This window comes from Macrotis lagotis, chromosome X (assembly GCF_037893015.1).
Source record: "Macrotis lagotis isolate mMagLag1 chromosome X, bilby.v1.9.chrom.fasta, whole genome shotgun sequence".
NCBI classification, from domain to species: domain Eukaryota; kingdom Metazoa; phylum Chordata; class Mammalia; order Peramelemorphia; family Peramelidae; genus Macrotis; species Macrotis lagotis.
In genome coordinates, this window is record NC_133666.1 from 179,463,646 (window position 1) to 179,477,820 (window position 14,175).

The 14,175-nt window shown below is 33.9% G+C and overlaps 1 long non-coding RNA gene across 1 annotated transcript in view; it reads right to left on the minus strand.

Moving 5' to 3' along the window:
- Positions 1-3,084: 3,084 nt before the first annotated feature.
- LOC141498221 (uncharacterized) overlaps positions 3,085-14,175 on the minus strand; it is a 267,058-nt gene continuing 255,967 nt past the window's right edge. The window contains exon 3 of the long non-coding RNA XR_012471587.1: positions 3,085-3,323. This is a non-coding gene — a long non-coding RNA (uncharacterized LOC141498221). The remainder of the gene's footprint in view (positions 3,324-14,175) is intronic.

Sequence of the window (14,175 nt, forward strand, 5' to 3'; positions counted from 1 at the left end):
CATATTCAACCCCAGAAGCATAAAATTTGTTGAAAATTAGAAGATAGGAAAAATATCATGAAATGTTAATCTTTTAGAGGAAATGTTTATGATAATAACAAAAATATGTTACTTATAATTGTTGTAATAAATGACAGAAGAGGAATAGCAAAAGGAAAGAGCTTTTCCAATTTCATAGTTTTTTATAAAACATAAAATCATATTGCTGATGCCAGAAGAAAAGCATAATAGTAGGTTATAGATGCTGCATAATAGCGTTTAGGAAGCTATATGTTATCACTGACTACATAGTGAGTGTTAAGATCTTAAGCATAACATTCTCTGGTATAGAAAAGTATTTGATATTTTTAATTTTTATGTTTGTACTGTAAAGGTATAAGTTAAAAAATTAAACTTTAAAAAGAATAAAACACAAATTTACGTGGGATTTTAACATTTACAGAACACTGCCCACAACTACTCTGTAAAGTAAGTAGTACAAGGATTATATCATCTTTATTTTATTTACCTGTGTAAAGATTACAACCTAGAGAGGTTAAATAATTTGCCCACATTCCTACATTTCCTAAAAACTGACAAGATTCAAAAATAGATTCTTATGACTTCAAAATCAGCATTCTTTCCTTGATACCTGAATGCCACTCTAATGAGTGTTTCTACATATTTAGTTCACAAATCTGATGAAACAGTTTTGTGGTGTTTCATAGAAGACAATCACTCAACTAGACACCTAGGAAGTGTATAATATATACTAAGTCCTGAGGAGGGGGGAATGACAAAAGTTTAATGGCAATGAACCTGATAGGTTATAAATATGCCTTGTATATCCATAGTACAGAACATATCTCTATATAGATCTTCTAGTTATGTATGTACAAATAAGTACAAACACAGCAGAAACAAAGCAAAATATGAAAAAAATTAACTATGTCTTTCATGTCCATATCCTCTCATTTCTAATTTCTTTTCTCCTCCTGTTGTTGACTAAACTCTCCTATTTCAGCCTTCAGGGATTTTACTTTTCTCTAAAGGTCTCATCTCTTTAAGAATATAAAGAGTGATGATTTGTCGGTCATTTACTTTTGATTATTCATTACCTCTTGATATCCTTTCAATACAAGAGATTTAAAACTTGTGAGGCACTTAAAAGGCCAACTATTCCTTTTAAAGATTAAGAAACTGGGGCAGTTAGGTGGCACATTGGATAGAGCACTGGCCCTGGAGTCAGGAGTACCTGATTTCAAATCTGGCCTCAGACACTTAATAATTACCAAACTGTGTGGCCTTGGGCAAGCCACTTAATCCCATTGCCTTCCAAAAACCAAAAAAAAAAAAAAAAAAAAGAAAAAAAAAAAGAAAAAAGAAACTGAAACCTTGGAGAATTGTGTCCCTTGAATTTGAAGGGAAAATACTGTACTATGGAATATGTTAAATGCTCAGAAAATTCAGAAAAATTCAGAAAATATTCAGAAAAAAATCTTGTATGAACTGATACAGAGTAAAAAAAAAAGGAGAACCCAAACATAGGACAATATATAAAGTGCTTATTGCAATTACAATACTATAAAGCAGTCAACTGTTTCATGAAATATAGTGGATGCTCTCATAATCATAAGATAAAGCACCTTTTCTCAATGGTGAATTGAGAGAATGTGAAATGAAATATATATGGTCACATACTGTTATTTTATTGTTTGAATTTGCAGTCAATATAAATGACTAGAGGGCACAAGTGCATAGAGTGCTGGGCTGGAAATCAGGAAATTCTGAGTTCAAATTTAGCCTCAGAAACTTACTATCTATACAACCCAGCAAAATTTACTTATCTTCTGTTGGTCTCCATTTCTTGAGCTTCAAAAACTAGGATAATAAGAGCTCCTTTGTCCCTGGGTTAGTATGAGGTTTAAATGAGATAAAAGCATTTAGGACAATACCTGAAGCATAATAGTTGCTTCATAAATACTTCCTCCCTTCCCTTACAAATTTTATTATGTATTTATCCAAGTAAATAGAAAAAATAAATCTTTGAAAAAAGAGGGGGGAGAGAGAGACACAGTAACAATAGACAGAGTCAAAAACATACAGTGAGAGAGAAAAACATACAGAAATAAGGAATTGTGGAATTGAATGAACCACGTTGTCTCCAAAATGTGACTCAATTCTGGAACTAGCTCAGTTCTTTTTCAGTTCAGTTATGAATCTGGTCAATTTCTGTCTTGTTAAAAAAAATTTTAAAAACAACTTTCATCAATTATGGTAATCGTGAGAAAACTTTACTGCATTGTTTGTCACCCTATGTGTCAAGGAAGCTGGACCATTCTTGCTGTTGCTTAATAACCCAAATGTCCTATCTGAAAACTTGCCGACTCCTTACCAATCAGTCAGTTATATTTTTCCTTATTCTTTTAATTGAATACAGAAATTTGGGGGAGGGGTTCAGTAGCATATCTCTTTTTTTCAGAGAATTTCACGTTTGCTATCCTCTCTCTCAATTTGAAAAGGCTGTCATCTTCCCTCCAATTAGAAATGAGATTATCTAATTTTTTTATTCTAGATTATATGCTATTAATTATTTTTTTTTAATGTATAAAAATCTGTCTCTCCCTCTTTTGGGGGGTCCATTGCCAAGTTGGTGAGACCTGGCTTGATAAATCAATATGTTCTGAAACTTTAACTTTTGTTTCTTTGGTTATTTCAGAAAAAGACACAGAAACAAAGAGGAAAGACAGAAACATTGAGAAAAAGAGAATCAGTGAGAGAGAGAGAGAGAGACAGAGAAAAACTGACTGTTTCTGTGTGTGCATGTACGTGTGAGTGTGTGTGTGTGTTTGTCACACAGATGTTTAAGCAGCAAAGTTGGGATCTGAACCCATATACTATGGTTCCCACTGCAGTCTTCTTTTGAGTTGTATCCCACTGCCTCTAAATGTCATGCCTCATATTGATCTTGTTTCCGATAACATGAAATGATTAATTTCATTCTGAATCTCTTCTGACACCCTGAAATACATCCTTTTGTCTTAGTCTACTCCTAGTAATGAAGCTTCTGACAAATTTTAAGGGAGCCAGTATTGGGAGCACCTCTTCTTATTCATACCATGATTACTATTTAACACTTTGACACTCTGCCTCATACCCATGCTGGATAAAGGTATATAATAAAGACCAGTTAAAAGACATTAGATTATTCTTGGTTTGAGAATCACTGTCATCAAGAATGATGTATGGGTTGTAGAAGATCAGTGCACCAATTCATTCCTAATGTTGTGGCATTCTAGATGAGGAAGAGAGATTGGATATGTAGTTCTTGGGTCCAGAGAGCCCTAGGACAAATGAAGGAAAGCTTTAGACAGATAGATTTTAGTTCAATGCAGTGAAAATTTCCTATATTGCCCTAGTAGAAATTGTATTAGTCTGGGAATGTTGAAAAGTAAATACTTACTCAGATAGAGATTGTACTAAATGACCTCTGAGGCCTGTCTATATCTCAAATTCTGTGATATATACCTGATTTTAGATAATAGTCATAAAATCATGAGACTGCTGTGGCCTTTATTATATAAAGATTCAGTTCCAGTTTTCAGGGCGTTTCTCACAAAAAAAAATCGTTCTGGCATATGCTGGTAACTTTAGGTCTGTATCTTTCTCAAAAATATACCTCCATTACTCTGTAATCACTTAGGCTAACATGAATAATTACTGACAATGGAAAAATCAATTAAAAAGTATTTATTAAATACTTATTAAGCAAAACATTCCATATAGACTATATTTTTATCCAACTTGAAAAAAAATTGCAGAAGTAACTCATAACCCCCCCCAAAGCCAAAACTCTTCCTTTTTCAGAAAGCATCCAATTATTTTCTCTTTTAGTGCATCCTATCTTGCACAAGGACCTGCACAGAATATTGTACCAGTGAATATTTTTATGGCATCTTGGAAATATTTCAAGAGCATTTTTCTAATATCCTTTGCCCTAGTAATTCCAATTCTAGGCCTATATCCAAAATAAATTTTAAAAAGGGAACAGTCCTATATGTTCCAAAATATTCATAGCAGCTCTTTTAGTAATGGCAAGGAATTGGAAATTGATGGAATGCCCATAAATTGAGGAATGAATAAACAAGTTATGGTACATTAATACTATGGAATACTGTTGTTTTATAAGAAGACATAAATGGTCAGACTCTAGAGAAGCATGGAATGACTTACAGGATCTGATGCTGAGCTAAGGGAGCAGAACCAAGAAAACAATTTACAAATCAACAAAACATTGTGAGATGTACAAACTTAATGGAAGTAGCTCCTCTCAGCTGTTCAGAGAGCTAGAAAACTGTATTGGATAGGCTATGGACTATATTATCCCCATTTAGAGGAAGAAAAACAAAACAAATTATATACACATACACAAAAAAACAACCCTCCAGAATCTGAACATTTGATAAAAATTATATCGATGTATCTCTTTCCCTTAATCCTAATTTCTCATACCAAAAATAACTAATATTAATCTATAAAGATGTTTATCAAAATATGTATTTACAATGCTAACCTGACTCTGTGCCTCTAAGGAGAGGTGGGTGGGAAGGGAGGGTGGAAAGAAATTTTATAACTTGAAAATATGCATGTGTAAATGGATGAAAATAAATTAATTTTAAAAAAAGAAAGCTTTTATAAATCCCAGGTCTGAAGGCAGATCTTTAATGGATAGGTATAAATATGGATAATCTGGTAAGTGATCAAAATAGAAATGCAACTTATTTTCATAATCTTGTGGAGGTACATCTGTCATCATCACCAGACATTTTTCCCTTGTTTATTCTTGGTATTATGACAGGGTAGTTACCATCATAATATTTTGCATTGCTAAAGCATTCGTATAAGAGCAAGAGGAGTTTGAACCTTATCCTAGCTTGGAAAAGATGAATGGATTACTTCTATCCATATTGGTTCAGCAAAATTCTAGGAAATTAGACTGAGCAATTGGAGTCTGACTGTGAAGGTCAGATGATGTATAAAGCAATCTTTCATATTATTTATGTTCCCCAATCTTTTATAAGAATTCAGACATTGATAGCAGAATGACTTTAATTCTTTCTCTTCCCTGAATGCTTTTTAGTGATCAGACTTAGTATTGAAGTTAAGATTTAGTCATATTGAGGGGTTTTCTAAAATCAAGGACAATAATAATAATAGATCACTTTTATATAGAATTTTATGTTTGTAAAGACCTCTATCTCTATTTAAAACAATTCTGTGATATATGAAGAAACTGAGGCTCAGAAATGTTAGAGTACTGATCTATGTTCATAGAGTTAGTACATGTTGGAGTCTAGCATTGGAAATCCTAAGACCAGTATTGGTATTGTCTCTTCTTTTAATGACATTGTGTTCAATATTTCACCTGGGGACACTGTCAAGTGTAATGGGGGGTGTTGCCTATGGTATTGACAAGGCTGAAAAAAAAAAAGGAAGGCATTACCTCATTACCTCATTTCTAATAAAAAAAAAAGCTTGATATACTGTAATGTAAACACATTAAACCTCTATGGCGTCTTAATCAACCTCAGGACAATAGAGGATGTTGTCAGTAGTCTAAGAAAAGAGATACCACAGGAAGACCTACTGACATATTTTTTGTTCAAGCTCCATGACTTATATACATATACATACATATATATATATATATATATATATATACATATACATACATATATATATATATATATATATATATCTTGTTTCCAGTCATTTTAATGGCAACTTTAATGTTTAATTTACCATCATAAAACTTTATCCACAGCTGCTTTAATCACTACAAAATGAAGCTATATAAAAACCTCCTTTTTAAATGCTGATTCTTGGTGAACTTTGTTGCTTCAGTGATCATAATGTTTTAGTCAGAGCATAAGACAGAAGGAAAAACAACAAAAACAAAACAATACTGTACAAAAAATAAAATTGTGAAGTTTTTATTTTGCCTTAACTAAGTTTCTAGTCAGAAGTGAGCAAGGGTATGGGAAAAAAAGCCAAAAAAAGAGATACAGGTAAGGGAAATGGCATTTAAAAATCATACAGTTTAGTAAAGTAGAATGTTCTGGTGTGATTACTGAAGACTATAATTCAAAAGCTGATTCAAGTAATCCTAGCATTTTAGATCTTCTATATATGAATATTCTATTGTCTGTTTTTAAAATAAGAGATATACTGTGTACTTCTCTGCACCAGCTACACTAAATTCCCATTGAATAGGGGGAAAATACTAGATAAGAAATGAATGTATATATATATATATATATATATATATATATATATGCATATATATGCATATATATGTCTTATTCATTTATCTTTACTAAACAATAAGTCACAATCTACTCATTACTTACTTTCTTTATATTTTGCCTGTTTTATTCACATCATAAAATTCAAAATACATAAAAATGTGTGTATATATACATAAATGCATATATTTTATGAAAAATCATCCTTGATTTGCCCCATTGACACATCACATGTGTATATATATATATAATATATACATACATATACACATACATAGACATATACATATACACATACATATACATATGCATATACATATACATGTACATGTACGTGTACATATACATGCAGAAACTTTGCTTGTTATTGTTCCATAAGTCATGGAAGTAATATATATATATATATATATATATATATATATATATATAAACATAAGATTTTAATCAAATCAATTTTCTGCGTGTGTCTGGAAATGTTTGCAACAATCTTGAAGATGTAACAATTTAAATATAGCTTTAGTTATTTTTATGAGTTAATTCATATCAATCCTATGATAAGACTTTTAATACATAGGAAAGCAAAATGTATGTGCAGTAAGGATAAAAAGAGAATATTAAGTAATCTAACATTATCTTATGCTTGATGTGTTCATTTGTTCTTTTTTCCCTATTTCTATTATTGTTGTATTATCAGAATCACAGGATAAGACTATGTACATATATCTAGTAGATCAGAAAATGACAGTTGCTTTTTTTTCTCCCAATAATAAAAGTCATATATCAGGAGCTCTTGGATAATGAGGTTTATATGAAGGGTAAAAATTTTGAAAATGCTTAGCAAGTTCAAACCTCTTATTTTTATAGCTGATGCAAATTATATTTTCTTGGAATTTTGTAAAGTTTTAGTCAATCAATCCATCAACTATTACTTAATAAACACTAAACTTTATCTTAGTGCTAATTTCATTGACAAAATGACAAAAGTGAAACAGTCCTTGCTCTCAAATTTATCTTTTAACAGTAGAAGTGGTCCATCATCCCTCAGTGTTGGAACAGCATGGTGTCATTAAGAGGGAATGGAAAGGGGGCAGAGCCAAGATGGTGAAGCAAAGGCAGCATTTCCCAGAGGAAACAGACAGATAGATGACAGAAAGACAGACACAGAGACAGAAATAGATGAAGACAGAGACACAGGGACAGAAATAAAAAGTAACAGAAACAAAGAAAACTAGAAAGAGAGAGAGACAATGATGACATAATCAGAACTAACAAGGATCAGAGAAACAAAGAAGAGAGATGAAGACAGAGACAGAGAGACAGAGACAGAGAAAGACACAGAGGAGGCAGAGAAAGATACATATGTGTTTCTATATATACATATATAATTACAAAAATACATATGTGTATATGTGTGAGAGAGAAGCCTGTAGCTGGGTTCAGAGGAGCATAGGTCACCACACCCTTTATTTATACACTGAGAGGCTAATTTGCTCCAGACCACAATATCTAAAGCAAGATTATACTCTAAAGATTATACTTCTAAAATTTTGGTCCCTTCCTTAGAGAAAATTTACAAGAAGATTAGTTTAGGCATTTTTTTTTAACCAAGGCATGTAGTTGGGGTTGGGAGAAAGTAACTGTACTTAATGAGCAATTAAAATTAATTATGAGATAATTATACATTTTATGTATACAAGAAAAATGCTTTAAAAAGTCTTTCACATATGGTTATAACAGAAAGACTAAAAATGATATAGATTGATTTATAACTTTTTGCTTTTATACTCTTCCAGTTTGTTAGCAAACAAGCAATGAAACTTTAAGGACTTAAGGAGGAGGAACTACTGAATGTGCATTCATTATTGCATTTTAGCTGATTCTGCAATGTTTCTCTTACATATTTTCTCTCAAGTCAGGGTTTATGCTCAATTTGCCACAGGTCATCATTTTCTCCAAGAGAGAAGTTAGTAGATTTCAGGGTCTCTCTAACTAACCAGAACATCTTCAAGCTTCAATCAGCTTGAAATCAATATTCAAACAATTGTGATCTCGGAATGAAGCACTAAGCAAAAGATGCAGCCAGAAATTCCAGGGCCAAAATTGACTAGTTGAATCCCATAGTACCTCAGTTGTTTCATAGAGTAGAGGATATTCTATTTAAGTAGAGAAGGGCTTCACCTCCATCATCCCTTAGTGATGGAACAGAATGGTGTCATTAGGAGGGAATGGAAAAGGGTCAGAGCCAAGATGGTGGAGTGAAGACAGCATTTACCAGAAACTCCTTTCCCCAAAAATTCCAATAGCCATCAAATTATGACTCTAGTCAAAATTTAGAGGTACAGAAGCCACAGATAGACTGAGTGAGTGATACATTTTTCCCAGTGTAAGATAACTTAGAAGCTACACGGGAAAGGTGTGTTTCACCAGGACCAGGAAATGGAAAACAGTCCCTGACACAGTACAGCCAAGCCCAGTTCAGGGATCACCTGAACATATTGAAGGGGAGGTGAGAGAACTGTGCTACAGCAGAATGAGTGCAGAGTGCAGAGCACTAGTCACAGAACCTGCAGTGAGAATTGGGGGAAACCAGCCTGCACCTCCAGAGTACAGCCCCTAGATGGTAAGGGGGTCAGGGGAGACTGCAGAAATCTATCTGCTGTACCTGGGGCAGGACTCTACTGTTTACCCACACTCAGATCCAAGTTGAAGTTTGGCCTTCTATACTAAAATAGCAGGGCTCCTCCTCACAGCTCCAGGGAGAGGAGAGAGCCTGTGGTCATCTACATATCAAAGCATAGGCAAGAGATGTGTACCCTCCTCCCCAAGAAAACCCAAAGCCTTGTAAGTGCTGTAAATTTGTCTTGGGCTGAGGAAATGAGTAAACAACAGTAAAAGAACAATCTGACAATAGAAAATTACTTTAGGCCCATGGAAGATCAAGACATGTACTCAGATGATGACAAAATCAAAGCTTCCATATCCAAAACCTCCAAAAGAAATAAAAAATGGGCTCAGACAATGGACGAGCCCAAAAAAGGCTTTGAAAAGCAATTAATGGAGGTGGAGGAAAAACTGAGAAGAAAAATGAGAGTGATGCAAAAAAATCATGAATACCAAACCAGCAGCTTGGTGAAAGAAATACAAAAAAATACTGAAGAAAAGAATATGTTAAAAACCAGTTTAGGCCAAATTGAAAAAGCAAAACAAAAGGCAAATGAGGAGAAAAATGACTTAAAAAGCAGAACTGGCCAGCTGGAAAAGGAGATAAAAAAGCTCTCTGAAGAAAATAGCTCCTTCAAATGCATAATGGAACTAAAGGAAGCTGATGGCTTTGCAAGAAATCAAAGAAATAAAACTCTTCCCAAAAAGACAAAAATTAAAAGAAAATGTGAAATATCTCTTTGGAAAAACAACTGACCTTGAAAACTGATCCAGAAGAAATAATTTAATAATTATTGCACTACCTGAAATTAATGACCAGGAAAAGTGCCTACACTTCAGTTTTCAAAGAAATAATCCAGCAAAATTGTCCTGAGATCCAAGAAACTGAGGGCAAAATAGAAATTGAGAGAATTCCCTGGTGACCTCCTGAAAGAGATCTCAAAAGAAAGACTTCCAGGAATATTATTGTCAGATTCTAAAACTCGCAAGTCAAAGAGAAAATTTTAAAAGCTGCCAGAAATAAGCAATTCAACTACCAAAGCTTTGTAGTTAGGATTACACAGGATCTGGCAGCATCTACATTAAGGGCTCATAGGAATTGGAATATGATATTCCAGAAAGCAAACAATCTTGGTTTACAACCAAAAATCAACTACCCAGCAAAACTGAACTTCCTCTTTCAGTTGAAAAGATGGACTTTCATTGAAACAGGGGACTTTCAAAGTTTCCTATTGAAACAACCAGAGCTAAAGAGAAATTCTGGTCTTCAAGTGTAGGACTCTGGTGAACTATAAAGGGGGTGGACAAGAAGGACTGACTATGAGGATTTGAACTGCTTGTATTTCTGCATGGTAAGAAGATATTGATAACTCATATGAACTTTCTCATTTATAAGAGCTGTTAGAAGGAGCATATATAAACAGAGTACAGGAAGGAGTGGAATATAATGGTATAATATAGTAAAAAGATGGAGTCAATGGGTGATAGAAGTACTGGGAGGAAGAGAAGAGCTAAATAAAGAGCTAAGATATTTCACATAAGAGTCAAGAAAAGCCTTTTTCAATGGAGTGGAACAGTGAAGGCAAGTGGAAATGAGTGAACCTTCATTTTATTCAGAAATGACTCATAGAAGAAAAACATATACATTTAATAGGGTATAGAAATCTATCTTACCCTAGAGAAAAATGAGAAGAAAAGGATGGGATAAGGGGGGATTGAGGGGGGACGGAAGGGGGGAGAGATGATAGAAGATAGGGAAGATTGTGGGAGAGGGTACTCAGACACAACACACTTTTGGACAAGGACAAGATGGAAGGAGAGAAAGAGAATAGAATAAATGAGATTAGGGAGGAATAGAGTGGAGGGAAATACAGCTAGTAATAGCAACTGTGGGAAAAATATTGAAGCAACTTCTCTGTGGTGGACTTATGATAAAGAAGACAACTCACCTTAGAGACAGAGCCATTGGAATCTGAACATAAACTGAAGTACATTTTTTCCCCTCTCACTATTCTTGAGGTTTCTCAACTTCTTGGAGAGGGAGAAGGATTATGTTTCCTCATAATAAAATTATTGTAATAATATAAAATAAACTCAAAATGTTTGTTCTTTATTAGTTCTTCTTGCTCAGTGTCCAGTAAGTACCTTGCTTCTTCTTTCCTAAATCACTAAAGTAGCAACTAGATGGTTGGAAACCAAGATCTCCTGCATCCCTAAAGTATCCAAGTACTGAGTTATGACACAATCAACCTAAAGCATGCAAAGCAATTTTAAATACTGATTATTTAAGTATACCTTAGTAGTGTCACCTATTCCTGCTTCTCTATTTACCTTCTGAATAAATTCATTCATCCAGTCACTACTCAAAAATTGCCATATCAAATCCTTCCCAAATCAGGTATCTACATTGATATAACTCATCTGTGTCTGGTGGGTAACCCTAGTGGAGTGAATATACACCAACTATTGTATACTATAGTTACTACTTATGTTTCCTATTTAACAAATAAACTAGTTCTATTTACCCTCTAAAAATAATAAACAGAAGACACATAAAATGATAATCAAACAATATTTCCCAAAAATCTAGAGATATGCTCTACCAATGATGCAAATATGCACACAGTACCTACGGGGACATGATGATGATGATGATGATGATGATGATGATGATGATGATGATGATGATGATGATGATAATGATGATGATGTTTATTTGTCCTTTATTCTCAACAAAAACCAATTCATCGGGGAAGGGATGCCATGACATGCACATGAATTGATTCTAAGGGAAGGGGATCTTGTCTTAAGTCACCAGCTTCATTTTCTCCTCCAGGGGCAACTGAATTCAGTGGTCAATATACAAATCAGGATGACTGGAGATAGTCCTGGATGCAAGGCAATGAAATTAAAGTGACTTACCCAATGTCACACTGCTAATAAGTGTCTGAGGTAGGATTTGAACTCAACCTAGGTATAGACATCATATAACCATAGGAGAGGGGTACAAAAATCATGAGTATATGGCCAGGACAACTCACAACTCTAAACTTTAAATGTTGATGTCTTTCATCTCCTTCAGCAATAATCTGCATAGCAATTTATTGATAGGTAAGGCTGCTTATTTAAAGACTACTCAGATTGAAATGTTAATCTTCTGGGTCTCTCTACTCTCCTGATGGGTAGGAACTCTTCTTCATCAATCAATCTACTTGGGAAGCTTTTATTCTGTGCTGCCAACATAATATTATACTGTTTCACAAAAGAAGAATCCTAAAGGAGCAGGAATCAATATAAACTCTAATGTTTCTATTGAGATCTCTCAGAATTGAGTCCTTCACTGAGTCCTAAGTTAAGTTCATCTTTGTGCTATTCTACCGGTCCAAAGAAATATCTCTTCAGTGAAATGACAACCCTAGTTTTACTAATAGACAAGAATCTAAATTTCTTTCATCCATATTATAACATACATTTGTCCCATTTTCAAAAAAAATATTCATTGGAATCAGGATTTCCCTTCAAAATTCACATATTAGTTTTACACAAATTAGATGCAGGAGAGGATATTTTTACCCCTAGTAAAATACTTTTATTCTGTGGAATAGCTTTTCTTTAATGCTTTTCTTTTTTCATGACAATTATCCTTTGTTTTTGCTGCCTCCTACAAGTCAAGCAGTTAATATCTGAAAGTGGAACACTCTAACATGAATATAATATAATATTGTAAAGCTCTTAGTATGGAGGTCTAAAACATAATAAGTGCTAAACAAATGTTAGCTATTATTAATTATACAAAATAAGAACAAAGTAATTTGGAAGGGAGCACAAGTTTTGGGAAAGACCATGAAAGGTCATACATAACAGGTAGTCCTTGAACTGAGCTTTGATGTCAATCTGGGATTCTGGGAGGCAGAGAAGAAAAGAATGTGAGCCAAGCCAATGTAAATTTATGTATGAAGAGTGATGAACTGGTATGGCTAGAAAGCTATTATAAAAGAAGAAAAGAAGGAAGAAAAGAGAGGGAAGAAGAAAAAAGGAAACAAGAAAGAGGAAGGGAGAAAGGAAGGAAATGAGGAAGGAAGGAAGAGAGAAAGAGAGGAAAGGAAGGAAGGAAGAAGGAGGAAAGAAAGGAAGGAGTGAAGGGAAGAAGCGAGGAAGTGAGAAAGAGAGAGGTGAAGGTACGAAGGAAGGAGGAAGGAAGAAAGAGGAAAAGAAGGCAGGAAGGCAGGAAGGAAGGAAGGGAGGAAGGGAGGAAGGAAGGAAGGAAGGAAGGAAGGAAGGAAGGAAGGAAGGAAGGAAGGAAGGAAGGAAGGAAGGAAATAAGGGAGAAAAGAAGGAAGTAGGGGAAAAAGAAATAAAGAAGGAAAGAAATAAAGGAGAAAGGAAGGAAGAAAGGATGAAAAGATACACATAAGTTTCTCTTAAGTACCAGAAACTATGCTAAATTTTGTATACCTATCTTCTCAGTTGATATCCATTAGAGCCATGCGAGATAGATAGATGCATTTTATGTTCAGAAAACTAAGACAGTCAAATTAAGTGATTTGCTCAGGATTACACATTTAGTGTCTGAAACTAAACCTGGTGTTTTATCAATTAATTAATAAGTCAATATTGATTATTATTAAGTAACAAATACTAAGAGGTAAAAGTCATTCTCTAACATAAAGAAACTTAGAATCTAATCCACTAAAAAATTTTAGTTATCTCTGAGTAGTTGAGGAATTGTGTCTGGAATTATTACAAAAGCGAGGTCAGAATTATGGAAAAAAAAACACAAGGAGAAACTACAGTATATTCATTTTAACAGTTCAGGTCCACTTGAAGGTAGATCAAGTACCCATGGGCATTGGGGAATGGATTTATTCAGAAAAGATCCTAGAAAATAAAAGAAGATCAAAATGAATGAAGTGTTAAGCAAAGAAACTTAAAGAGTCTGAAGCTGGTAATGAAATCCAGGGCAATGATTTAGACAAGGATACCTACAGCTTCTAGATAAATCATTGGAAACCTAAATCAACTGTATAATTCTGCTCTTCTTGTTACCAAATGGCAATATTAAAAATGCATCCTAGACTGGACAATCTTGGCACAGATTGCCTCAATGCAGTTTGAACTCATTAACTGCCCCATTCAAGAACACTGAATACTTGTACCTAAGAATCTTAAGAAATACAGGAAGATAGGACCAACAAAAAGGTATTCAAAAACTGGGAACTTTAAATGCTTG